Source organism: Mastomys coucha, unplaced genomic scaffold (assembly GCF_008632895.1).
Source record: "Mastomys coucha isolate ucsf_1 unplaced genomic scaffold, UCSF_Mcou_1 pScaffold7, whole genome shotgun sequence".
NCBI classification, from domain to species: Eukaryota; Metazoa; Chordata; class Mammalia; order Rodentia; family Muridae; genus Mastomys; species Mastomys coucha.
In genome coordinates this window covers 48,468,813-48,475,105 of record NW_022196913.1, presented here as the reverse complement: position 1 = coordinate 48,475,105, position 6,293 = coordinate 48,468,813, and the positions used below count along the sequence as shown (strand labels likewise).

The 6,293-nt window shown below is 44.3% G+C and overlaps 1 long non-coding RNA gene across 1 annotated transcript; it reads right to left on the bottom strand.

Moving 5' to 3' along the window:
* Positions 1-608: 608 nt before the first annotated feature.
* On the bottom strand, positions 609-5,833 carry LOC116082034. Its single transcript, XR_004115138.1, has 3 exons — positions 5,585-5,833; positions 3,335-3,465; positions 609-2,874 (listed from the first exon to the last, which is right to left on the bottom strand). It is a non-coding gene; the product is annotated as an uncharacterized LOC116082034 (long non-coding RNA).
* Between the last annotated feature and the right edge of the window lie 460 nt (positions 5,834-6,293).

Sequence of the window (6,293 nt, the reverse complement as noted above, 5' to 3'; positions counted from 1 at the left end):
AAGAAACAGAGGCTGGTGATGAGCAGTTTAGATCTGAAGCTGAGTCTCTCACTTACCACGGGTGTCATCCAGGGAAGCTTCTCAGGTGCTGTCTCTGACCCAAAAAACCAGTGAAAATCCTCTACCATAGCTCCCACTGCTAAAGCCAAAAGCAGATGTGCTCCACATCTGGAAAAGTGGTCCCGACTCCATTTCATCCTACTTGATCTCTGCTGGCTTTTATATTTTCTATAAGTGATTGAAGAAAAGTTCTCAATTGGAAAAAAAAAAGCAATAAAGTCTTCCTCTTGAGAAGCAACATCGGCTAGTGGCTGCTAGCAGCTCGTGGGCATTCCCCTTGGCAGCTACAAGGTGAAGGCTGACCCAGGGAGATAACTGTCTGTCTGTAACTGTCTGAAGGAGAACCCAGTGGCTCCCACCCTCTCCTTGGTCTAACAGCCTCAAAGGTTATGGGTCCCAGTATCTCTTTTCAGCCACACATCTCATCAAGACAGTGAGAGTATCCACCTGCAAAGGACTGTACCTAGCACACAGTAGGGCCACATGCTTACTTGTCACCAGTCATTTCTTACTTCATAATGATGAAAATAAGGACATCTACAAAGAGACTTGATTGGCATTTTACTTACTTCCTTGTTTAGTTCTCAAAATAGTCCTGTGAGGTAGGTGTTACCCATTCTACAGCTGAAAACGTGAGACTTTTGCTAAATGGCCTTTGCTAAGGTCCTGATGAGAGGGCTACAATCTGCTGATGGTCATGTCCCCAGAAAACAGTTTCTCCCTGTGAGGCTCACCAGTTCCCTACTTATGTGACAAGTCTCCCTTGGTCTGTGGCAGTGTTAATCCTCTCCCAGCCCTGGAGGGTAGTGTGATGTGCCCAGTTTCATTTCCACCCCTTAGTAAAACAAGTGTCTACCAGGACCAATTGTTTTTCAAATTGGCTCCGAATATTTTTGTTTCACTTGGCCGTGAACCTCTTCAGAAAGCTTGGTCAGAGTATTGCTGCTCCCCAGTGTCTGAAACTGGAGAGAAAGAATGAACACCAGCCAGCACTCAGAAGCATTAAAAAGAAACTGTGAGAAAACCAACCCAAAGTTGACTCAGACGCCATGTCGCCTCTGCGATTATGCCTCTGTGGTCAACAAGTGCCACCATCCTTCAGAAACTGAGTAGGCTTCCAGATCTTCGCAGTGTGGCCTCTCCATCACTCTAGGGCCAGATTTGGCAACAGCATGGCTTCATCTAATAAATGCATTAGGGAATTTTGCAGATATATGCTTTCTAAAAGGCTCATCTTCCAATAGTTCATCATTACTTCTTACCTCCGTTTCTTTCAACAAAGAACAATTTTTGTTCCCAGGGGGGTCATTAGCCTTTTGACCATTTTAGCTTTTCTAATTTGTATCATCAACCAGAAATGGACAGGAACTTTTTTCTCCTTGCTTTTGCCCAGTTGTCACCAGAAGGAATCCTGTCCACCCTGACAGTGTTTAATGGACTTGAAATATGTTTGCTACAACATTTTCCAAAACTATAATTAACAAAGAGTCTTTTGCATTTCCCATAGGGGTACTCATAATCTCACCATAAAATCTACAGTCAAACTGTATTCATTCGAGGCTCTCTTACTGAGCCAAAGCCATTGTCTTAACTGAATCCAACCGCTTATGTCTCACATGTATTTTTCTTCTCTTTTACTGATGCCAGCTATAACTTACATTCTGGCCATTGCTGTTAAATATGAAATGTTGTCTGTGAGCTAAGGTTTTGAGCATATATGACCACACTGGTAGCCCTGTTCCTAGCTTGCAGGGGTAGGTGACTACAGAACCTGTTGTGCGTGAGGCTTGACTAGGAGAAGTAGGACACAAGAGGCAAGCTTGGGAATGTTGTACATGCCCTCGGTTCCCACCTTATTCTTTATGCATCCTGGCCAGCAACATGAGAAGAGTTTCATCACATGCTCCTCTGACCTTGAACTCCATCATGCCTTTTCTACCACAAGGGATGAGGCTCTCTCTGAAACCATGAGCCAACGTAATACTTGTCTCTGGTAAGTTGTTTCTGTCAGCTATTATGGTCTCAGTGACATGACAGGAAACAATGTGTTTGCCAGAGGAAGGGCTTTAGCTTTTGACTTCTCCCTCTTCCCAATCCTAAGAGTGGAAGCCAGGGCGAGCCATGCATGCTGAGCAACAGGTCTACTGTTCAACTACACTCTCGATCCCCCAGTTTTCTGATTTTCTTTTCTGCCAAAGAAGCCACAGGATTGGGGACAAATGATGGCACTGCCAAAGCCATAACTCAGAAGAGGCGTCTGGACATGGTGAGATGAAGTCATTTGATGTCCTTTCTGTGGTGGCTCAAAGGCTTTTGTGTCTGAGAGACATGAAAGAGGAAGTGAGGCAGAGAGATTCTTCACGAGCTTGGTTGGGGCCCAGCTTTCTGATCGAATGCCTTTTTATGTTTTTTGTTTTTTGTTTTTGTTGTTGTTGTTTGTTTTTTTGAGGAGAGGTCAGTGGGTAAAGGAATTGGCAGGAAGACTAATTTGGAATTGTTTTTTCCAAAATGGCGAGGAAAACATCGCATCTCTTGCCTTGTCGTGAAGCTGAGCATCAGGAGTACATGCTGGGAGACAAAAACACCACGGGAAAATTCTGTCTGCTCCTCTTGTGTTCATTTTTCTGGTTGCTTTCCACAGAAATGTTGAAAATGCTAACCACTCACGGGATCCGCTGATGTCTACTTCAGTGCTGATGGTGTCTGAGTCTTCACACAGCCTAAAGAGCTGGAAGCAGCGGAGACAGCCGTAGGGAGCCAAACTGGGAGGGAGAGATGAGAGAGCAAAGTCCACAAACGTGGCTGTAATGAACTCTGCGAGAGGAAGCCAATGAAAACTTTGTTAGACGCAGATATAAATATTTTGCACCTTTCTGCCAGGCCCCCGTGGTTTATTACAGGAAGCACAGCTTAGAAATTCATAGTCGAGGGTTAGAAATTGGAGAGGGTAACCTGGACCCTTTCCCATTCCCAAAAGCAGTCACAGGTGTAGTTTTCACGAAACCGTATATTTAGGGATGGGGTAGGAGGGAGGGTGGCCGAGAATCTCGTGTTCGAAGCAAACTGTATTTGCATACACATTATGCGTGTTCTGAACACACACACTTATACAGTGATGAGCAAATGTGTTCTGTGTTGGCAGATGCTGTGTTTCCTCAAAGCGAACGGGTTCCTCGTGCTGCCAAATCCAATCAATTTGTGGGAGCTTTTAGAAGCATTATGTGGAGAAGAATTCAGAGGTCATATCTGGGTTCATTTAATAGGTTTATCTTACCTGCTGGTTTGCTCCTTCCCTAGGCAAGGTGAGACGTCCACAGCACAGCATCCTATAGTCCAGACCTCCTGGACCCAAGCACTTCTTCAGCCTTAGCCTCTGGAAGGATGGGAGGGCACAGTTGAGCCTCGCTGTTAAAATTTTAAAAATTTTGGTTACATATAGTCTGTGTGTGTGTGTGTGTGTGTGTGTGTGTGTTGACATGCACATTACACCTCACACATGTGGAAGTCATATGTGTGTTGGTTCTTTCCTTTTAGCATGTGGGTCCCACTGGTGAGTTTCAGGCCCTCAACCTTATTGGCCAGTGCCTTCACCCACTCAACCTACTTGTTGGTCTATTTAACCAACAAGTTGTTGGTTATTTGGGTTCTATGGTGTGCCACATACAATGGCAGGGATATTACCTGTTATGACCCCAGAACAACAGACCCACAGTCTCATCCAACTGGTGACCCCAGGACTGGATCAACTCAGCAGCCTCACGCACAAGATCTTGGGAAGCTAGGCAGATTTAGGGGACAATTTAGTAATCTTTATCTGCCAATTGGCATTATCGGCCGATATCAGAGAGCAGCAGAATGTCAGGGAAGGGTAGTCGAGGTAGATGACAACATCTGTGCTTTGTACTTGCTGTCCCCAAGGAAGCAGTCCCACTTTACAGGGACCAGTGAGAGGGATCAGCAGGTCATTTGTTCTACAAACCTGGATATTGGGGTTTGACCCCTGGAGCCCAGTGGAGTGGAGAATGAGAGAACAGAGTCCTGAAATAAAAGTTGTCCTCTGACTTCAGCATAGATACCTTGGCATACATGTATATGCACACACACACACACACACACACACACACACACACACACACACACTTAATCTCAGGCTTTTTCCACCCCCAGCCCCGTTCCCAAATAACAACTCAGGGGCTTATTATTTATTAATAAATTCCTAGGCCTTCAGCTAGGCTTGTTTCTGTGACTAGCTCGTAAGTCACTTAACTCGTCAATACTATTCTATGTCAGCCACATGGCTGGTTACTTCTCTTCAGTTTCATATGATGGACTCCCCCCAGATCCAGGTGGCAAACCTCCCACACCTTACTATATCCCAGAGTTCCTCTCTCTCTGCAGGATATCTCACCTTGTAATCCTGCCTTAGCTTCTTAGCCATCGGATTTTTATTTTGACCAATCAGAAGGTGCCTTAGTCAGGCAAGGAAGGACAGAGATACATCTTCACACAGTGCATGTAAACATTCCTACACACACACACACACACACACACACACACACACAGAGAGAGAGAGAGAGAGAGAGAGAGAGAGAGAGAGTATACATACATACTACATCATTATTATCATTATAATATTAGCACATTTTAAAAATAAAAACATTATTTCTTCTCTGCCATATTACATACTGATATACATTGCTCATCTGAATCATCCAATCAGTTAGAGGCAGTGCTCATCTTGGAGAAGGGGACATGGACAAAACAAAAGAATGATGCTCCCTTAATACAACAGAAACTAAATCCTTACAGTGCCCTGGACATGTTTTCTTCATTTTATCGCATGGAAAAGATGTTAAAATCCCTTGGATCCCAACTGCTGCTCTTTTAATTACTTTTCCAACTTCTGATTCACTTGGAGATGTTCTAGCTCTTCTGCAGACCCACCCATTGAGTTCTGGGGAAGAAGGAATCTCAAGGGGGACTCCTTGAACCATATTGTTGCTCTTAGCAGAGTCATGTCTCAAATAGAATGACTGTGTCTAACCAACTCTAGTTGCTATAGGCATCTGCTATGGTTTGAGTAAGACCTCTAAAGTTCAGGCATTAGCACTTAATCTCTAAATATATGTACTTACTATGTCATTGTTATTATTATTAAACATATTAAATTTGGATAAAAAACAGTCATTACAGTCTCATGTGTTTTAATATTTAGTCTCCAGATGATGACATTGTTTGGGGAAGCCCACTTGGATGTCAATAAACTTCCTCACATCCCTGCCACTCTGTCCTCCCCACTATGGTGGATTATGCCTTCAAACCAAAGCCAAAATAAATCCTTCTCCCTTTGAGTTGATTCTCGCTAGGTATTTGGTGCCAGCAAGTATAATAACTAATGTGGTATTTCCTGGGAGGTGTTCTGAAAGATGATATTAGGGTATGGTCCCCATTAATAGCTTTAGTGACTTGGTAAAAAGAGGAAGAGGTACCCAAGCTAGCACTCTTGTACTGACTCGTGTCTCACCATATGCCTTCTGCCATGTCCGAATGAGACAAGAATCACCACATGCCTTCTGCCATGTCCGAACGAGACAAGAAGACCCTCTCCCGTTGGCAGCACCATGTTCTTGGGGTTTCCAGCTTCTAGAACTATGAGCCAAATAAGTATTTTATGCTTAACTAGTTTTCTATGTGGTATATAGTTATACAAAAAGAAATCAGGCTAAGATAGAGCCCCATAACCACCCTCGAGCTTCATGATGCCCTCCTCCCTGCAACAACTGTGGAAGGCCCTCTAGAAGCAGTTGCTAGGATACGAGAGGGAAGTCCAGGCATGTTGCAATATTCCATTCTCCTCTCAAACCTTCCATAGGTTGTTGTGTGGAGAGGGGTGAACAGGTAAGGTACTTATGAAAGCCACAGAAGGCATAAACTAAACCTGGTGGCAGCATCTCCTAACTGTGCCCATCAACCTCTGGAGATGCTCACTTTCCATGCTTGTTGTAAATCTAAGCTGGGTATAGTAGAACACACCTTTAAACACAGTATTTGGGAGGCAGAGGCAGGTGGATTGCTATGAGTTCCAGGACAGCCTGATCCAGCTCATCCAGAGCTAGGCAGTGAGACTCTATCTCAGAAACAACATAGTGTGCTGGTGAGATGGCTCAGTGGGTAAGGGCACTGACTGCTCTTCCAAAGGTCCTGAGTTCAAATCCCAGCAACCACATGGTGGC